The sequence below is a fragment of the Hemicordylus capensis genome, chromosome 2 (assembly GCF_027244095.1).
Source record: "Hemicordylus capensis ecotype Gifberg chromosome 2, rHemCap1.1.pri, whole genome shotgun sequence".
Lineage (NCBI taxonomy): Eukaryota > Metazoa > Chordata > Lepidosauria > Squamata > Cordylidae > Hemicordylus > Hemicordylus capensis.
In genome coordinates this window covers 77637175-77657752 of record NC_069658.1, presented here as the reverse complement: position 1 = coordinate 77657752, position 20578 = coordinate 77637175, and the positions used below count along the sequence as shown (strand labels likewise).

Genomic DNA, 20578 nt, shown 5'->3' with positions numbered 1-20578 from the left:
GAACTTACTTCTGAGTAAACATGATTGCACTATAAAATAAAAAAATAAGGTGAACAGGTATTGTTGCACAACCTTCTGGAGACTAGACCTTACCGAGTTATGTGTGGCAAAATGTATTGTAACGCAAATTATATCTATGTCAAACACATTACCACCACTACACGTTTCAGCAGCACAGGCAGACTTGTGGACACAAAAGGAAAGAAAAACTTAGAAGGAAGTTTGGATTGAGAAAGATAAGAAGAGAGTAGAAATATAAAGGGGAAAGATTTGACAATAAATATTACTGCAGATTACATTGTGGAAACTGAAAATGAGAAAGTGTTGTGAGGAGAACAAGAAGGTGAAGAGAGTTTCATTTCAATTGTAGGCTGAAGGAAAATGGAAGGTTTTAATGGGGGAGAGAGAAAATGACTCAGTACAGGTTTGGAGCACCTGAGATAAAAAGAAAAGATAGAAAATGGATGGGGAGCGGATGATAAAAGGGCTTTAACAATATAACTTCTCACCACTAATAATATTTTTCAGGAAATAGGAAATCATTTTCATGCCCTGTCTTTTGAAGTAGTCCAGAAAGCTGGTCTGTTCTGAAGAGGACCTCTTGCTTAAAAATATCCTATTGAACCTTATTTTTTACTAAGGAGAGGAGAGCAAGGCAGACGTCAACCTTGCAAGATTTCAAAATGTGCTTGAGAAAAGTATGCTAGGGACTCAACTTTTGAATCCTTGTGCACTTTGCCCCATGTATTTTAACAAATGGACACAATATGATACTTAACTGGTAGCTCTTGGGAATTAGAGTTCTGGGGGGGGGGGGGCAAATGGTCACACAGTCACCTGCTTCCCTTCTTCTTTGAGCCGTCATCCTTGGTCTCATGCTCTTAGAGATGGCTTCAAGCATTTATTTATTTTCAAAAGATCCAGTATAATGGTGCACACATTACATTTACTTTGTGTTTTCTACCAAAGCCAGTCTTGTGGTGATTAATTATTGTAGTGATTATACCAGCCATGCTAGGCTGATTCAGCTGTCAAATGGAACCACAGTTAAAGCCTGGTTTCATACAATATTATTGAGCTTATGACTGCATGTTCCATCTTCCCCTGTTTGCATGAGCCTTGAAAGATATCTACTTCTGATTTAGGTTATTAACAAATAAGATCTGTCATGATATCCAAACCAACTGACCTTGGTTTATTCTAACCAACTTCCCTAAAATAAACCTAGATCTGGAACAAAGATTTGAAAAAGCACATTAAGCCTGAACCAGCCCAATATTCTGACCCATTTATTATTACATAGACCTCCACTATCATGCTGGGTCTGTCTTCATTGCCATGAAAGAGGCTGCCAGAAAGAGCGTGGATCTCAATTTGAAAATGGCAGCCCCGTTGTAAGTAATTCTAAATGCTATGTTCAGAATAGGGATCATGAGCTAGGAGAAGGCAGTTTGACTACAGTGATTCAAGATGTCAGATTTTATAGGTGAGCACACATTTTATCATAGTAGATTTATTTAGTTGACGAGGAAAGAAATATAAAGTTTAGGGCACACTAAATTTTTGTATTGAGCCCAGAAAACAGCTAGGATTGCCGCTGCACACTGTAAACTTATTATAAGCCATTCCATTGCTCTAAGTTTTCCCCCATATATAGGCACTCTTGCTAGCAAAATGCATCCATCCTCAATAATTATCCTTGTTGGTAACTTCTGTTTAAAATTTATAATCAAAAGTAATATAAACAGTATAGGAATTTTCAGTTCCTTTGGTTGGAAAATTGCACTGGGTGCATATTTTAGTTTAAAGTGTCTTTGGGAAGAAAATATTTGCTTGATCCAAGAAGAAAGCTTTTCTTTGTAATCTAACATACTAAGAAGTGAATGAATTCATGTTTAGCTTAGATCGTGAAATCAAAGCAACTCCAAATTCTAGCAGTCCTTTCATTATCTAAAAGTAAAAGGCAGACAAACAGCACCATGTAATTATTTTAATTTTAATGCCATGCTTCTTGTAGCCACACAGTCAATCTCCAGAATGTATTCAATCTTTTCACTTATCTGGATCTGAAAATATAAATTATCTTTAAGCAATTGCACTTGTGAATGAATCCACTGGAAAATAGATACCTTCCAAGGCGAAATGAGCTGAGTTTGTCATTGTAACACAGGTCAGCTGTAAATGGCAAGATGAAAAATACTGTTGAGACCCTTTGCCCATATTACAAATCTAAGGGGAAACCCCTTTTGAAATAGAAAGTCACAACTCTAGAGGGGTTTTTGTTTGTTTGTTTGTTTGTTTGTTTTTAAGATACTGGAATTTGTATCAACTTCTGCTCCAGTATTATTTTGAATTTCCACAAAGATAATTTCATATCAAAAGTGAATAGAGCCAAAAGGAATAGGGCTAAAGATTTAACCAAGTACAGTAGAATGATTGTTGAATACAAAGGACAACACAGTGCTGTGGATCTATTCATGGGACAGTGATACAGTGAATGCACTGTTTGGAAACACTTGCACATTAGTGCAAGCAAAATCGAAGGGAGATGATCCTCCTTTGTCCCACATGAATTCAGGTTATAGTTGAGCTCCTTCCCAGGACTTTAGAGGTTATGTTTTCTACCCTAGTTTAAAATCACTGAGAAGTCTCCATGTGTTGTTTTGAATTGAGGTTCTTTCACTGTAGCTTGAATTGTTCCATCATTGCCAGCTATACTTTGTTTCAAGCTAGAGGCAGCAATTGACAAATGGAATCCAATGCAGCCCTGCCCCTGAGTTTCTGCTCCCAAATGTATATAACTTAATTGGTTAACAGAAGCCCTATTCAGACTTCATGTGGTACATGCAAACAGGTGTCTGCAGATATGTATGCTTCTTGTGTGAATCGCTGTACATGCACCAGGGGCGTAGCAAGGTTGGAGTGGGCCCAGAGACAAGACTTTAAAATGGGACCCCCGTCACTGAAGTTCAGCTCATGAAGTAAAGAAATCTTAAATGAGGCTGAAGAGTGGTAACAAAAAGCAGAGTAAAATTTATATTTGTGTGTGTGTGTACGTGCCACAAAAGAACATCATCCTAATTTTTTTAAAAGGTTTTGTAAACTGTGGATGATGCAAGTCGTTTAATGGTACTAGAGAAAGACATGCTGTTCTGGTAGCTCCAGGTCTTAACACCCACATCAATTTGGGAGGATGAATACAACTGAAGGAAGCCCGGGAGGGTGCATAGCTGGGGGAGTCAGTCATGTGACATGCCTCTGGGGGCCCCACAAGGCAGTGGGCCCCCAGACAACTGTCTCCCCTTGCCCTATTATAGTTACGCCCCTGACATGCACCCATTCTGAAAGTGAACCTGGATACAGGCCCTCTCAAACGCAGACAGGAATTGTACTACTGTACACATCAGTGTTGCTAGTACTGGGCACATGTTCCAAATGTTTGGCTGGGTGCACCACGCCTCTCGCCTGTCTGCTTGGCCTCTGCACCCTCCACCAGCCTTGTTTGAACAAATCAGGAGGCAAGAGGGCACACCCTGAATTTTTAATTCCAGCCCAGCAGGGAATCTTCCATTGCTGAGCCTCTGTTCTCCCACTCTGTGCTTGTAACTGAAAGAGGGAGCAGGACACCTTCTGCCCATTTCTCTTCCACTCTCTGTCCCTTTCCTTTCCATTGTTCCCAAGGGGGAAGGAAAGGCACTGGGGGCTGGCTTTTTCTGTGCTGAAAGCCTGGACTCAGTGGAAAGGACGGTGGGTGGTCCTCACGGCCAGTAGCAACCTAGCTGATGGGCTCAGTGGAGAGGGCTGTAGTGGTGGCTACGAAGGAGGCAAGTAAGCTCCCCCAAATAATTAGCTAGTTTTTCTGGTGTACATTTGTTTTTTTAAAAAAGTTGGAAGGAAGGTTAGCTCTTTAAAAAATCCACAGCACAAAAGCCCCCGCCAAAAAAAGAAAAGTTGAAGGACAATATACGAATGCCCCACTCCAGTCCAATTTCATGCAGTGACAAAGCCACTGCAAGACATGATTGCAAAGGGGAAGAGACCATGAAAATAAATCAGGTACTGTGGGCCAAGAAGCCTATCCTAATAGGACTCTAACAATGCCCTGGACTGTATATGTTGAACTTAATGTGTGAATAACAGCATGTGGGTACAGCTCTGTTACTGGCTGTCATGTTATGTTACACTGGCAGAAGCCAGGAATTTGTACAAGCACAAGAAATTATAGCAACTGTGTTATGCCCAAATGTGCAAGCAGCACAATTACATAAGCACAGCCTGGGCTGCTAACTGTTCTCATTCAAGTGCACAGGTTTATTGCTTCTGCTATCACAGTTGCACAAGTGGAAACAATAGCCAACAATGCAAGCTCCCAGCACTTTGGAACTCTCTTGCTCATGAATGTTGTGCTACTGCAAGGTCCTTTTGCAACTGTAACACTGGGTCATGTGTCTACCAATGTATACAAATTGTATTTGTGTTAAACATCATATATGAATAGGCTAGGCTTGCAGACGAATCCTCAGCATGGTTATTTAGAAGAAAGTCCCACTTTGTTCAGTAGGACTTGTTTCCAGATAAGTGCGCATAGGATTGAAGCCCTAAGCATACAGGTGAAACTTAGAAAATTAGAATATCGTGCAAAAGTCCATTAATTTCAGTAATGCAAATTAAAAGGTGAAACTGATATATGAGACAGATGCATTACATGCAAAGCGAGATAAGTCAAGCCTTAATTTGTTATAATTGTGATGATCATGGCGTACAGCTCATGAAAACCCCAAATCCACAATCTCAGAAAATTAGAATATTACATTGAACCAATAAGACAAGGATTGAAGAATAGAATAATATCGGACCTCTGAAAAGTATAAGCATGTATATGTATTCAGTACTTGGTTTGGGCCCCTTTTGCAGCAATTATGGCCTCAATGCGGCGTGGCATGGATGCTATCAGCCTGTGGCACTGATGAGGTATTATGGAAGACCAGGATGCTTCATTAGCAGCCTTCAGCAATTCTGCATTGTTTGGTCTCATGTCTCTCATCCTTCTCTTGGCAATGCCCCATAGATTCTCTATGGGGTCAGGTCAGGCGAGTTTGCTGGCCAGTCAAGCACAGTACACTGTATACTTTTCAGAGGTCCGATATTGTTCTATTCTTCAATCCTTGTCTTATTGGTTCCATGTAATATTCTAATTTTCTGAGATTGTGGATTTGGGGTTTTCATGAGCTGTATGCCATGATCATCACAATTATAACAAATTAAGGCTTGACTTATCTCGCTTTGCATGTAATGCGTCTGTCTCATATATCAGTTTCACCTTTTAATTTGCATTACTGAAATTAATGGACTTTTGCACGATATTCTAATTTTCCGAGTTTCACCTGTACTTACTAGGAGTAAGGCCTATTGAACTGAGCAGGGTTGTCACTTCTGAGTAAACAAGCAGGAGATTGTACTGCAATGCTGCAATCCTATCACACAATCCTGTTTGGAAACAAGTCCTATTGCACAGACTTCTGAATGAACATGCATAAGAGACAGTTTGCTTTTCATCATTAGAAGTAATTACAGCATTTCAATATAAAGTATATTTTGAGGCAGTGTGAGAAGCAGAATGGGAAACTTCTCAAAAACCTCAATTGTAACATTGCCAATATAGGAATTGGTGTATTTGTCTGCGGTCTTAAAATAGCACCATTGCAACACCACTTCTGTAATGTCTTGTGAGGTGTTATATCTCCTTTTGTTTTTGTTTTTACATTGCACTGATGTAACCAGTAGCATGTCAATTTCTGTGTTGGTGAAGCAAGTCTCATGATTGAATTATAGCACACTAAATGGATTGTGCTCTGAAAAAAGTATGTTGACGCACCCCTTGAATCAACAGATAGATTGATTATCCACAGTAATCCAAAAAGCAGACCCAAGTCAGAAAAAGAGAAGGTGAAACATGAGATAATTCTCCCTTTATTGCTTTGGCAACTAGCACAATTGCCCAGTAAAAGAACCTATAGATTCAAGGCATTATATTTCCCCTTGGCCTCTAATGCAATTTCATGTAATTATTGAGATCCAGATATGAATGGCTTAAAAGGATAACTGCCTGAATGGGAGTGTAGCAGCTGCATTTGGGTAATCCAGAGCAAGTAACCGAATGAGGAAGAGCACAGAGGTAAGAAAGAGGAAAGAGGGCAGCTTATGTTTGCAACTTGTGCAATAATATATATTTAGAGGAGGCTTTTAAATGAAAGACAAAGCCATCAGCTTCACACACACACCCCAACACCCACATCCATGCAAAAGCTAGCATGTGGTAAAAGAGCCCTGTGATATGCTCAGCTCATGTAATGGGACACACACAGCTGCCTAAGGGCAAAGCAGACTCTGTCAATAACACAGGTACAGTACAGGCTTCGGATATTTTTGAAAATCAAAATGGCACTCACCACTGTTGGGACTACTTTTAATGACATACAACGACAGAGACAAAATGGCACCACCCTTGTCTTCTGCTGGGCCTTTGTGTTGAATCTGGCAAATGCGCCTTGAGTTGTGGCCTGAGAATGTGGCTTGCTTATTTATTTATTTATTTATTTATTACATTTATATCCTGCTCTTCCTTCAAGGAGCCCAGAGCACTGTACTACATACTTAAGTTTCTCCTCACAACAACCCTGTGAAGTAGGTTAGGCATATGAATGCTTTGACAAGTGCCGAACTCCCATGTGCTGAACCAATGTGCTATGTGAATGGACTCTTATTCATACATTTTGAAATCCCGGCTGTGAACATTAGATTATAAATGCCAATAAACATCCTTTATAAATATTAGGGTTTACCCAGTACAGTTGCTTGCTATCTGTGCATTAACATCTTCCTGGTTTTCTTTTCTTTTAAATCTATGACTCTTGAGTTCCACATAAATTGCCAGTGTTTTGCTGATTGACATATGCTTAAAACTGCTGAAAGGCTCTTCTTTTCATCTCCATGCCTCTGTGAAACAATGAGAAGAAAGTGTTATTCAAATTAAAGCAAGAATAAGGTAGAAGAAGACACCAGTCCCTAACTTTTAAAATGTCAATGTGTCTAACATTCAAATATAGCCATAGAACAAACAGGACATCGTAATTGTTTGTTTCTCTAGGGAAGGTGTTAAATTGTTTGTTTCTCTAAGGGAAGGTGCTAAACCCGGAATTAATTTGGCTCCGTTTGTGAAGCAATCCGTTTGCTCTGCTTTACTCTGGCCGTTTGCTCTGCTTAATTCTGTCAAGTTTTCTTAGACACAATTAACATGTAAATCAACCGCGGGACGGCTGAATGGTGCGTTAGGATGCAGTGAGAAACATGGAAGGGAAAAAGCAAGGTGAAGCTTTCACTTTGCGCTGTGTCATCTTGGCCGCTGGGGGCGCTAGTGATCCTACTGATTTAAGTAGCTGCATTAGGATTAACGGCAGCCAGTAGGTTTCCGAGGCGGGAGCGGGCCGGGAAGGAGGAGGAAGGATTAATTTATTAGCGCTGCTGCTCCTGCTCTTCATCCGGCTGGCTGGCAACGAGACAGGGACGGATTAGCCCAGCCAGTAGCTATCAGCCTGGGATTTGGGGGAAAGCGAAAAGAAAGGCAAGCTGATTGGAAGGACGACCGGTGCGCCAAAGAGTCCCAAAAGGAACACAGCGACGCGATGTCCACTCCGGGGACATCAGATTAAGCATTTTCCGTGCACACCTCTGTACCAATTAAATTTTTTTTTGTCAGAAGCCCAGGAAAATCGACAAAAGCGGCAGGGTGTACCTTGTCCGCGTGTGTCCAGTGGACAATGCTGGCTGCGCGCGCTGAATACGCCTTGACAGGAGCGTCATCAGAGGCTGAGAACTTTCCAAAGGACAGCCTCGCTCCGATAACTAGAGTGTGCTGTGGCCGCAGGCGGCTGCAGCTGGCTCAGTCTGTATATTACATCACGGGCCCGATCCTGTCCACAGATAAGTCACAGCACAGTGTTTTTGCAGCAGCTGTCGGTCAATGGAGTGGTACTGCGGTGGGTTGCCAAACTTTGCAAGTTTAATCACTCGTCCTCGTGTGATTTCTAAAGCATTCACTAGCGTAGCGTCCCCTTCTGGCAAAAGAAGAGAAGCGCAAGAGGCAGATCCAAAGCTACTACTTCTCTCCCTTGATAATAAACCCATCCTAGTTACGTAGAATGAAAATATTGTGCACGCTACGTGCTAAAAGCCACCCAGGCGACGTGTTTGAGCATAATAATGATTGCTGCACGTTTCGAAAACTTTGCAGGCAGGCGCAGAGTGGCATCGAGAGTTCTGTTAATATTGTAGATATTTGAGCAGTTTCGGGTTTGTTTCTGTCGCCTTGTAACGTGTCTTTCATTCTCAAACACATGGCCCTGCCATTTACTAAGTTCTCTGCCGTCTTCTTTTAATAATACAAAAATATTTTTAAAAGTATGTAGTTTCTTAGCAGTTTCCCCTGTTCTGGCAGTATATTGAGATTTTGCTTTTCTGCATGAATCCGGGTTGCATCCATGGAAGTGTGATGCGGACAATAAAACTAGATAAAGGGAGTGGTGAACGAAAGGAAACGAGGTTTTAGTGTCTTTTGGCATACTGTGCAATTTCTCTGGGATTGTTATAACACAGGCAGTGCTTTTTCCATGCCAATAAAAAGTGTGGGGAAAGAATGAACATGCTTTTTCCTTTTCATGTATTGCAGTGTATATCTGTTTTAAAACTAACACACAAAGAAGAAAACGCATCGGCCCCTACACTTGTTCCTCAATCCCTGAAAGCAAGCAGTTAAACAAAATTCTGAAACCATCTTACCAGCTGAGCTTTTTTGGAAGTAAAGTCCTGCGCATTCTTGTGATAAGACCCACTGTCCAGTACGGTGTACAAGATTAAAGCCTCTCTTTTTAAAAAAAAGAGGGTTAAACTTTTTAAAAAGTGGGTTAAAAGCAGAGTGGGTTTTGCATTTACCCCCTTCACTTACTTGTTCTTTGCTTCGTTTGCAGTGGAGACGTCAGCCTCGGCACAGTGGCTTGAATAGGAAAGACTTCGTACATCCCTTTAAACTTTTCCATTTAAGAAAATCGATGAACAAATCCTTTCTTGTAGCTCGTCTCTTGGATTATTTCTTCTCAGGCTTTCTTCTTCTTCTTTTTTAAAAAAGCTTTCTTTTTAATTAGCACAGAACTTACCCTATGTTCCTGCATTTGCACACACACACACCCAATACACATCAGTTACATCCAGTGTCATGTATACAGAGAGTGCAGGATAAAGGGAGGTTACCAATTTGTCACTCTCTTTCTCTCTCGTGTGTGTTTGTGTGAGCCAATTCAGTTGGAAGTTTGCCAGTGCCCACACCTCATACATATTTTCTCCCACCCACCATTACGACCCCTCCTCAAACCCACACACCCATTCATTCTCTGAAGTGGGTGTAGGTGGAAATAATGATCGGGCCAGTCCGGTTCCACGGAATCCAGTCCGGGATTTGACTCCACCTCCAGCCAAGCTGCTTTCCAGTGACAGAGGAGTTGGGACGGAGAGTAGCAGTGGGAAGAGAGGCAAGGGGACGGGGAGATCGAGAGAGACTGCTCCGAAGTCCTCCCCAAACACACTTCAATGACCAGAAGCGGTTGGGCAAATCGCGCTTTCTTGCCGAGGGACAAGCAGCAGCACTGCCTGGCTAGGAGTTTCCCTGAAGCAACCTCGCCAGCCAGGAACACTTTTTGGGAGGGGTACGACAAGACTCTGAAAGGACTTTTCTCTCAAGATCCGTCTGAAGGGGACTTACTGGGTTGGAAATCCGAGAGACATTTGGAAGAGGAGTAAACGGAGCTCTTTATTTCCCCCTCCCCACACCCACCCTTTCCCCTTTTTCCCTCCGTGGAAATGAACACATTGTGTTTGCTTTGCAGAAAGTCGAAAGAATAAATCTCGCTTCCCTAGAAGCACACATGTAGTAATGACAAAGGATTGCCAAGGCGAAAGTGGATCGAGTTTCGCTGAGCGATCCCCTTAAATGGATTACTAAATGGGACACTCCATCAGCTAGTCCTGTCCAGATACATGCACCGACGAGGTATGTAACTCCTTCCAGCGCTGCTGCTGCTGCTGGATGCGTGCATTGTTGGGGCTCGCGTTGCAAGGCTGGGGCAGGCGTGGGGCGGGGAGGTTGCAAGGCGAGGAGCGTTGCTCTGCAAGGTCCTGCGAGACAGCAGGACGGGGCGTAATGATGAAGAGGCGCTCCAAGGAGGGCGAGGGCTAGCGTACGCTCGATGCCGCCGCCACTTTCTCTCCCCGGTCCGCGTCTCGGTAGGTGTGCTGGGGAGAGGGCGGGCGGGGGGCAATTCATTCTTTTTTCTTGTCATCCTCTCGTTTGCACGAACGGGCACCGAGGCGAGGATTGGGTGTATTTGTTTGGCTGGAAGCGCGCCGGGATTTTCTCTCTCGTCTCTATTTTGCGGCTCGTGAGGGGCTTGGGGCTACTTTGCCCTGCTGCTGCCCGCCCGGGCGCTGAGAGAACTGGGGCGCGGCGTCGGCGGCGGCGTTGAGTGTTGCTTGGCTGAAGCTGCTGCCACCCGCACACAAAGCACCTCCGGAGAGCGCTCTCGCCCTGTGCTCCTAGCCTGGCTTTCCATCCCTCAACACGAGGCTTCCTTGGGGGGCGAGGATGGGCGTGGAGTCTTTGTTTCAGAGACCGTCAGTGTGATGGCAGAGGAGGAGAAGCGGGGAGGAATTGGGGCAGCACGTTAGCTGGCTGGCTCACTCACTACATGAGGGGAGAGGGACACGGCGACGGCTCGTGCTTGAAGGAGGGAAACTTGGGGCTGAGGGAGCCTGACTGCGTCCCCCTCTTTCTCCATCCAGGCCAACGCCTCTCCGCCCCCTTGAGCGCTCTGCTTGCCTGGTGCCCACCCTGGCCCTTGGGATGGTGGGTGGCGTGTCTATTGGCGCTTGCTGCTGCTGCTGCCGCCGCCGCCCGTCTCTGGCTTTGTTTGCAAGATTGGGGACTGGGCTTGACGCAAGCTCCGGGCTGCTGCTGCTGCTCTCCCCCCGTTGCACCCCCTACTGAGGGGAGGGCGGGGGGGGGGTTGTCAGTCTACTTCTGCCGGGAGAGGTGATGGGCAAAGCTGGAGGAGAGGGAGGCGGTGCTGGCGGGGGTGGGGCGGCGTATGTAGGTAATGCATGGGAAGAGAGTGGCTGGATCTTCTGACTCTCCTCAGAGCCTGTCAGCTCTTGCGCAGGGCAAGGCTGCTCCTCCTGTTGTTGCCTTCCTTCCCTCGGCTACTGTCGCTGAGGGGGAGGAAGAGAGGCAGGAGGGGCGCGCGCTCGGCTTACTTTTCTCCCGCGCGCCTTTCGGTCTCTCCTGCTGCTGCCTCCACTAAGGGAGGAGTTAATTGGGCCGAGCCCCCGCCCTTGCCGCTCGTAGGGAGTGAAGGGGAAATGTTAGTGTGTCCCCCCCCACCCCATCCCTGACGGTCCAGTTCCCTTGACCAGTGCATGGGAGGAGGAGGATGCTGCTGCTACCTCCGGAGACAGACGAGATAGCAGGGCGCCTGGGAGGAGGCGGAATAGTTCAGTGGAGAATGAAATGAATAACCTCTTTGAGTGGAGGTAGTGATAACTTGGAGAAAGGCGAGAGGGCAACACTAACTAGCAGGGGCGGTGTGGTTGAGGGTCGCTCGCTGTTTCCATTCGGCCAGAGCATGGGGCCGTTAGAGCTGGGGCGGTGTGGTACTGTGCAGGTCATATTGTATGTAACATTAGGTGTGGGGAGAAACACTGGAGGAAGTATGAGATAAATGGTAAAGGAGTACTTGCAAAGTAAGGGGGGGGGGAACTGCTTGCTCTGACCATTCACGTATTATTTTATTACCTGACCTTAGGAAACGCGGGATAAAAATGTAAGAAATAAATAAATAAATAAAACAATAAAACTGATAGCCCAAAGGCACTGATCTGATAGCATGTTTATAAACAAACAAACTCTATGAGAACCTATCAATATAGCTCACCTTTGGGACATAATGTGAACTAATAACATTTAAAAAAAATACATGCTTTTGAACATATGCAGTGTGATTCCCCCCCCCTTCTCACCACTTGAGTTAATTGTAGCTATCTCCCACATCTGGGATTAGATGTAGAAAAGGTTCCCAGGGCAGAAAGTATGCCTTCTATGAAGACCTGATCCCCGATACCTCTATTCTAGAAATCAAGCACTAAAAGTCCTTTCACATCTCTTTTGAGCCCCAAGGAAAGGAGCCAATGCTAGAGAAATGATGGTGTGTTGGTTTAAAAAAAAGCTATCACAGAGATGAACTGCACAATGGAGGTTTTGTTCCTCCAAGGCTTCTTAAAACTGCTGACTGAAAATGCCCAAAGCCTGGAGAAGAAAGGGGTTAATGAAAGGTCCCTGGTCCATAGAGAAAAAGAACATATCTGGGGAAGCTGCTAAGCCCCCTTCCCTCCCCAATATTAGCCAGACTCCTTTCAGTTAGAAAAAGGGGCCAGAGGGGTTTCTGTCAGTCATAGCACCAAACCACCATGTGCTGGGATCAGGCAGGGCGCTATGGATGCTGGTGGCAGAGGATGCTGCTGTTGGAAAGGATTATGATTGTGTCTGTGTGCTGGTGACCATGAAATGCTTTCAGTTGCGAGTACCGTGTATTAAGTGCTCTGACTGTGAATTTGGATGAGTGAAAGCAGGAGCCTGCAAACCCCCATGCCTTGTTTTCCCTGCTCTTGAGAGATGCTAGCCCTTGTTATTGGTCTGTTGAAGAAGTGGAGCAGCACTGAGGCAGATCAAGGCAGAGGGGAGGAGGCTAAGAAGAACTGCTGGCTGATTGCTGGACTCCTTGGAGCAGCCACAACAAAACTAACAGCTGCTGTGTAAATGTGATCTGCGGAAAGGCTCTGGCTCCAAACCCAGTGAATCCAGTTTGGGCATTGACAAGGCCAAGAGAGTGTTACTGAAAAGTTTGGGTTTTCTTAGATGGGAAACCTTGTCTACAGAGACTGTTGGTTCAACTTTGCACAGTGTTTACAAAACATTTCATAGGAAATTGGGTGAAAATCCTCTTGATTGCGGTGACTGAAACTGATAGAGTGAATATAAAAGATCTCAATCTCCTGGTTTTTAAGTAGTTTCTTATTAAGCAACAACTGGAATGCTGGACTATAATTTGGTCTTGGGCCAAAGACTGTCTGGCTATTGACTGTCTGGCAATGGCTATTATATCATCCAGTTGTTGTTTTTTCACCCTGCATGACTGTTTTGTTTTGTTTTTGTTATATCTATACCCTTTTTTTGAGGGGAGAAAATTTACTTTTTTGCTTTCCTAAAAAGTCAGCAAGTATAAATATGTTTGAACCTACAGGTTTTTGTCTATGTTGAGAACATTTTAACTACTCTAACAATAAGCAACCAAAGTTTAAGTTTGTTTGTGAAAGCCCAATGCATTATAGTCACTAGGGGTAGAGGGAAAGCTTAAAGAACAACTCCTTACTTAAACTTTGTGGGGTTGTGGGGGATGGGGGAAAACATTTTGGGGACTGGGTTATTACATTTAGCAGGGGGAGTTCAGTAACATGAAGAAGGGAATTCCTCAGATGCTTGGTGGTGGTGAATCTGCACTTGTGCATATCACAAGGACATAATGGAATTTAAATAATCCTGAATACTTTAAAGCTAATGTACAGGCACCAAACAAATTACATTAAATGAAAGTTACCAATACAAATAATAATTCAGCATCAAGGTTAATTATTAACTTAACATTAAATAAAGTGGCAGAATACTGTCTCCAGTTATTATCTATTATTATTGTTCTATTAGTATTGTCTTTGTGAAAATTATTATTATTATTATTATAACTATTATTGTGAAAGAAAATAGAGTCTTTGTATTATGGGTCTCTAAAACCAAAACATCCAGTAGTTATTTGGCTATCATCTTTTCAGCTTGATCCTACAATCTGTGTTCCTGAGTAAATCACTTTATTCAGGAATAAAACGATTGATTTCAATAAGCATAGTTCAGTATAAGGGGATGTTGTAGGGAAGTTTCTTTTTAATTAGTTTTGGAACAGTTTTTGACTTTCTCCAAGATTGCTGATATTGAAAAACCAAAAAAGTTCCTTTCTTAATTAACTGCTTAACAGACTTGTGTCTCCTCATTTGCTAAAAAAAAAAAAAAAAAAAAAGTGGGTAATAAGGAAAATACAACCTATGTAAACTCTTTAAAATATTCCAAAAGTATTAACCACATATACTTTGTCCAGTAGTACTTTCAGAATAAATGAGATGAAGAGAACACAGTCCTCATTAAATGATTTTTTTTTGCTAAAACATTTATCTGTGATTTCCTTTGGAATTTGACTGAACTTATTTAAACATAGATAAGTTCTTATAAAGCTTAACCTCTGAAGAAATTTGCATCTTCTGAACAACCCATTATTTGAAAGAAAATTAAATATTTAAAAACTGACTATAGAACCAAAGTCCTTGATCCCTTGTTACTCAGAAAAATCTACTGACTTTAGTAAAGTTTGATGTAAGGAGGAACTCACGGATTGTTCTTCCTGTCTGTTAATGCTAAAGCATGAGACAGTCTATACAATAGTCTGAAGGTAGCTGGTATGCTTGGTTTGCATATACAAAAAGTCAAATAAGACCATGAATAAAAAGAATCAGATGTTCACATATGTTCTCCATACTTTCCATTAGTTAACATCATATTGCTTATTTTATTTCCCTGATGATTAAAGAGATCTACTTTGTGTGTTAAACCAATATTCTTGAAAGGGGAAATAACTGGGCACTCAAATGGATAAAGAACATGTGTATTTAACATCCCCAGCTACTTAATGGTAACAAAAGTAGATGCTGGCTATAGCTCCTTTTCATAGGTTGTAATCTGAGGAGTTAAGCTATTGCTGCTGGAGTCTGGAAAAGAGGGCAGCAGGGGTTAAAGGCAAGGAGCTGCCTTCATTGATAAAAAGGAGAGCAAATTAATGACCTGTGATAAATCTAAAATAGAACTGTGCTCATTAAAAGGAAGTAAGCAGTTGTAAACTTATTTGTGTGTGTTTGTTTGGCAGAGGAAAGGGGAAATTTGTCATCTCAACAAGACCAAAAAGAACCATACACAAATACATCTGAAAGGAGTTCACACAGTTTACAGCAGTAGAAACACAAAAGGGATTCAATTGACCTCACCTAACATATGCATTACATCCTGCCTCTTTGCAGGAATACATTGCTTTGCTGCTATGCAGATGAATGCCTAGTGAACTGTAGAACTCTACCACATATTATCCTGAAAGTTTAAAGACCAAATACAGTTATGTGTAGCAACAACTTTAAACAACTTTAAGTGGTAGCAGTTAGTCTATTGTAGCAAAAATGATGAAGAGTCTTAATGGCATCTCAAAGACTAATGCATTTATTTCAACATAAGCTTTTCATAGATTAAAGCCCACCTCATCACATGCATGAAGTGTTATTTTCACACACACAGGGGGTAGAAAAGAGAAAATTGGGTGAAAGGGCTCTGAAATCATTGTAATGCTGTACGTAGATATTTCAAGTGCATTGTAGCATTTTTAATTCTTTAGGCAAATTATACATTGATGAAGACAGGTGGGAGAGGTTCATAGAATGGGTGGAAGGAAAAGATCTGAAAGGAACAAAAGTTAAGCCGTTGCTACCACTTTTCTGTATGACATCCTTAGTGATGATCCTAATCTTTCAAAGCCCAGGACAGATGAGATAATTCTGCAGAGTAGTTTCATTGAAGTCACTGGGACCATTTGGATCAAATGCCTTGCAAAATTTGAGGCTGAGTAAAGCATTGTCATTTATTGAGAAATGATTATGAGGCAATGGGAAATTATTATCTTTAAGGGATCAGATATCCTGGAGCAAAACTGACAACTCAGTGCTTTTTTGAGTACTCCAACCCTGATATAGTGCTGATAAAAGCAGCATCATAATCAATTGAAGCCTATCAGGGATGGATTAAACATTATGTGGAGTAGGTTACAGAATATAGTCCTAGTCAAATAAGGGCCTCTAATACAGTATAATTGTCTAGGAGTTTTCTGATGTGCAGAATATATCTTCCTGTACTGTGCAATGGGCTAGTTTAGACTCTCTATAGCTCAGAACATGGTGGCTGCTGTCTTGTCATGGCTAGTGAAAGAAGAAGCCATGTTTCTCAGAAGTAATTCAGAATATTGGTAGCCTTTTCAGAATCTGGATCACAATACTTGTTATAGCTGCAAAAGATCTCAAGCAGCAGAAGTGGATAGACATGACAAAGCATCTCTTGGTGGGTATGTGCATGTATGTCAGCCTGATTCTGAGTATACTGACAGAAGAGCATGATTTGTGAGTAAAATCTACAAGGGATCCCAGATTGTGATTTAGAGTATTGTTCTTCCAATTTGCCCATCCCCACAAACTATATCTGCATGTTCCCCAATTCTATCCCAATATTACCAACACAGTAAGAGACAATAGAAGCTTGCATTTTTCTGTAACTGGTGGGATGTGAAGTGTTCCCAGTAATTAACTAATTAAGATTCATGGAGTAATAAAAGGAGTAATAACAAGGAGTAACAAAAGAATCAGATTTGAATCCAATCTGGATTCTAGCACAAATACAACTTTACTTCAGTGCTCTTACAACACTTTAAAGGTAAAGTTGTGCCGTTGAGTCGGTGTCGACTCCTGGAGCCCACAGAGCCCTGTGGTTGTCTTTGGTAGGAGGGGTTTACCATTGCCATCTCCTGCGCAGTATGAGATGATGCCTTTCAGCACCTTCCTATATCGCTGCTGCCCAATATAGGTGTTTCCCATAGTCTGGATTCTAGCACAAATTCCCATAGTCTGGGAAACATAACAGCGGGATTCGTACCAGCAACCTCTTGCTCTCTAGGCCAGTTACTTCCCTGCTGCGCCATTAGGTGGTTTACAACACTTTACTTTCACCATTTATCATTACTCAACTGACTACAATCTTTTGCATCCCCCCTTGGAATGCCAGCTCAGCAAATCCTTAGCTAACGACCAGATTTTGCAACAAAACCTTATTTATAAATTAAATGTTATGTCAGGTATGGGAGAAGCTTGTTGTAACTTTGAGCCCTTTTCCTAAATACTTAGCCACTTACATTTAACTTAAGTTGAAAGTGTTGACCCAGAGCACAGCAGCAGCGAGTAAGGCAAATGCCATGCTAGGGATCATTAGGAAGGGGATTGAAAATAGAAATGCTAGTATTATAATGTCCTTATACAAATCTATGGTGTGACCACATTTGGAGTACTGCATATAGTTCTGGTCACGATATCTTAAGTAGGATATTGTAGAACTCGAAAAGGTACAGAAGAGGGCAACCATGATGACCAGGGGCTGGAACACCTCCCTTATGATGCAAGGCTACGGCATCTGGGGCTCTTTACTTTGGAAAAGAGGTGACTATGGGGAGACATGATAGAGGTATATAAAATTATGTTGGAGTAGAGAGAGTGGACAGAGAGAAAAATTTTTCCCTCTTTCATAGCTCTAGAACCAGGGGCCATCCCATGAAAATGAACATCAGGAAGTTTAGGACCAACAAAAGGAAGTGCTTTTTCAAAAAGCACATAGTTAATAACCCCTGCTAACTTGGCTAAGAGGCACCTTTTAATGTGGTGATTCTCTTTATTTAGCAGGGGGAGAGTAATTGGCCATATTGACCCCCAGCACAGCACTTCCAGTGACTGTTGCTGGTGTCTGTCTTATGTTTCTTTTAGATTGTGAGCCCTTTGGGGACAGGGTTCCATCTTATTTTTATTTATTATTTCTCTGTGTAAACCTCCCTGAGCCATTTTTGGAAGGGCGGTATAGAAATCGAATAACTAACTAACTATGGAATTCTCTGCCACAGGATGTGATGATGGCTAGGAATGTTCACGAACCACAGAGGTGCGGTCCGGCACTGGGAGGGATGGAGCTTTAAGGGCGGGGGGAGTAGTACTTACCCCTCCTGCCGCTTTTCCCCCTCCGGTGCTTGACTTTTTGCAAAGTTTCTGGGGTGGCAGCGTTCCTCCCTGCCGCCCCTGCCCCCGTCACCCAGCAAACAAGGAATTTGAGTGAATGCATGCACCCGTTGTGGCACGCGCATGCGTACACTCAACTTCCTTGTTTGCTGGGCAACAATGGAGGCAGGGGAAGCAGGGAGGAACGCTGCCACCCTAGAAACTTTGCAAAAAGTCAAGCGCTGGAGGGGGAAAAGCAGCGGGAGGGGTAAGTACTACCCCCCCTTAAAGTTCCATACCCCACCCCCGCTGGACCGGCTCCAATCCGGACTGGTTCGGAGGCCTCTATCATGGCCCCGGACCAGTCCGGTGCACATCCCTAGTGATGGCCACTAGCTTGGATCGCTTGAAAAGGGGGTTAGACAAATTCATGGAGGACAGGTCTATCAATGGCTACTAGTCTAGTGGCTATAGGCCACCTCCGGCCTCAGAGGCAGGATGCCTCTACATACCATTTGCAAGGGAGCAACAGCAAGAGACAGGTCATGCCCTCACCTCCTGCTTGTGGGCTTCACAGAGGCATCTGGTGGGCCACTGTGTGAAACAGGATCCTGGACTATGTAGGCCTTGTGCCTGATCCAGCAGGGCTGTTCTTATGTTCTTATGAGATGTTATCAGCACCCCTTCCACCCTTAACTGGTTCTGGCCTAGGGATTTGTATTACTGTTTTGCTACTGAGAGCTGCAGTCTCGCCCACTTTCTGCCATTATATAGATTCCATTTATTTATGTGATTTATATACCGCCCTTCTAAAAATGGCTCAGGGCATTTTTCAGGCTATTGCAACTCTATTAGTGGAGTTGCAATAGCCTAGCTCATATTGCCAGGTGAGCTTCTGACTGCACTGAGCTGTTGCATTTTTGTGCCAGTTTTGTATACAAAATTTGAGATTAAAAAATGGGCATAGTCTCTGTGCTGTGATATAATTTGATGGGATTAGAAAGGATGCTTCCATGTTGTTGGTACATAGGAGTTAGCACTGGGAGTAAATTTCAAGGGCTGTTTATTTGATGTCAGTGAAATCATTCATCTAACTAAATTTACTCAACTGATAGGTCAGCTTATGCTCCATAAAGTAAGCTAAAATAGCTGGATTTAAGATGAATTAGTGCAGTCTCTGTACTAGTTTAGTCCATTTCAGTGGGACTAAACTGGCTTAAATCCAAGAACTTTGGTGGATTGTGCTGAAAGATAGGTCAGCAGTACTTAATTATCTGATCGGGAATTTGGCCTGGAACCATGAATTAGCATAGCAGCTTTTATTATGGGTTTCTAAAGATCTCTCAGTCTAATATTCTTGACTTCAGAAATGTACAGAAATCCATGGAATATTGAAGTAAGAGTGCCAGTCGGGTTTTTGTTTTAATTTTTTTTATCTGTTTGTATTCTGGTGGGTTCCTCAACTGCACTGTGAATTATCCTTGTAATACTACAGTTGGCTATAGTGTTCTAGAGGTCACTAGCCCATTTGTTTATTTATGATATATCACACACTTATGTCAACATGACCTTTCAAAGCAGCTTGAAAACAATTTGTTATAAAGATACAGCATAGGTTTAGTTCTTACTGGCCTGTTAGATAATACATGTACTGACCTGCATGGGGGAGGATCATTGGTGTGCACAACTCCCTTCTTTTCTGACATGCTATTGTGCCACCACTTATTTGCTCAAGGGACAGTTTGTCTGAATCCTCAACATAGAATAAATCTTTTATCTTCACATTTAGGAGTAGTTTACATGATGTGTCCCCCCCCCCATAATTAGGCAGCCACAAAATGGTGTGCCTGGTGATGGGGATACATATGCACTCATGTTCCTCCCCATGCATTTGACAGGACTTGCGGATGCATTATCAGAACTGGCTTGAAGAAGTGGTAAATCTGTGTTTTCTTGTACCAACAGTCTGCAAGTGGAAGTTCAGGTGATTAAATTCTCTTCCATTCAGAAGTGCTACATGGCTAGTAAATTAGAGAAGTCTGGGTGAGAAATCTCTCCCCTGTCATTTAGTTTTCCATGTGACAGGATTTTTTTGTATGTTAGAGTATTCAGTTATATTATGGGAGTCTTCACCTGCTGTCTGAAGCAGTATGTCAATACAAGTACAATATGTCAATACACATGCTTAGCACCTCAGTGAGAATAAGGCCATTAGATGTCTTAAGATTCTGAAACTGTGGAAAATGAAAATAACACTGAAGAAATGAAACAGTTTAAAATTTTCAGACCATCAGACAATACTTAAATTTTTATAAATTTTGATGCACTTAATTTTAAATGTATTTATATGGGAACTGTTTATTATTCTCAATGATGAAAAAGCATAAAAGCTGTTAATACTAGATAAAGAGGCAAAGGATAAAAATTGTACAGAAAAATAATCTCTCTCTGCCCCCTCAAATCAATGTGTAACAGATAACCAAGAATGATGTTTCCAAGCAATTTGTTTTATATCTAGAATTTGATTCAAGCT

At 42.5% G+C, this 20578-nt stretch overlaps 1 protein-coding gene across 5 annotated transcripts in view; it reads left to right on the top strand.

Annotated features, from left to right (window-relative positions):
• Positions 1-9961: 9961 nt before the first annotated feature.
• Positions 9962-20578, top strand: part of SEMA6A (semaphorin 6A) — a 233317-nt gene continuing 222700 nt past the window's right edge. For 2 of the 5 annotated variants that reach the window (XM_053303556.1, XM_053303555.1), the window contains exon 1: positions 9963-10099. The gene's annotated coding sequence lies outside the window, so the exon portion shown is untranslated. Of the gene's footprint in view, positions 10100-10196; positions 10333-11614; positions 11635-20578 lie in introns of those variants that run through there. The other 3 variants (XM_053303548.1, XM_053303557.1, XM_053303552.1) reach the window with 3 other exon arrangements.